At 45.8% G+C, this 1009-nt stretch overlaps 1 pseudogene; it reads left to right on the top strand.

Annotated features, from left to right (window-relative positions):
- Positions 1 to 225: 225 nt before the first annotated feature.
- LOC126261360 (5S ribosomal RNA) lies at positions 226 to 343 on the top strand (annotated as a pseudogene).
- The last annotated feature ends 666 nt before the right edge of the window (positions 344 to 1009 follow it).

Raw genomic sequence — 1009 nt, 5'->3', positions numbered from 1 at the left:
CATCAGATCTCAATATTATTGACCTTTTGTGGTCTAATTTGGAGAGACTGGTGCGTGATCTCTATCCATCTATCTATCATAATTACCCGAAATTGCCACCATTTTGCAGGAAGAATGGTATAAGATCCCCTTAAAATCCGTACAGGACATACATTTATGCATCCCGAGACGACTGGAAGCTGTTTTAAATGCCAACGGTTTTGTACACTGTATTAGGCAAGGTTTGGCAACGGCCTTGCCGCAGTGGATACACCGGTTCCCGTCAGATCATCGAAGTTAAGCGCTGTTGGGCGTTGCCGGCACTTGGGCGGGTGACCATCCGGGCCACCATGCGCTGTTGCCATTTTTCGGGGTGCACTCAGCCTCGTGATGCCAATTGAGGAGCTACTCGACCGAATAGTAGCGGCTCCGGTCAAAAAAAAAACATCATAACGACTGGGAGAGCGGTGTGCTGACCACACGCCCCTCCTATCCGCATCCTCATCTGAGGATGACACGGCGGTCGGATGGTTTCGATGGGCCACTTGACCCCTGAAGACGGAGTGCATTAGGGAAGGTTACGTGTGTTGTTTTTGGTATTTCAATGTTTTCGTTCACCCCTGTAGCTACTTCCACATTAACGTGGAACACAGCACACAAGGCCCTACTATCTTCACAGAGTGCAGCATCTCGTTTCTCGTAAGTTATGTATGTTCCTTCCGTTATGCCCAACTAGGCACGACGTGGCAGTTCCAACTGATCTGGCCTTTTCTTCTCCTGCAATATTCTCTCGGCTTTTCACCAAGACTCTTTTTTCTTTATTTAGAGCACTTCACACCTGTTGTACTGCTGTTGCCTTGGAATACTTGTAAATTTATTACATTCCTCCTGAAAATGCGTCTTTCTGGTGCTTCTTCTACTAGGTTCAGAATTTCTAATTTTTTTATCTTCTCAGATCCAGCTTGTTAATTTTTTCCCAGACACATGAAGATTTGTTTTGTTCAGCCTATAGTCAATCACCCTGTATAAA

The sequence above is a fragment of the Schistocerca nitens genome, chromosome 5, assembly GCF_023898315.1.
Source record: "Schistocerca nitens isolate TAMUIC-IGC-003100 chromosome 5, iqSchNite1.1, whole genome shotgun sequence".
Taxonomy (NCBI): domain Eukaryota; kingdom Metazoa; phylum Arthropoda; class Insecta; order Orthoptera; family Acrididae; genus Schistocerca; species Schistocerca nitens.
This window is presented reverse-complemented; position numbering and strand designations above follow the sequence as displayed.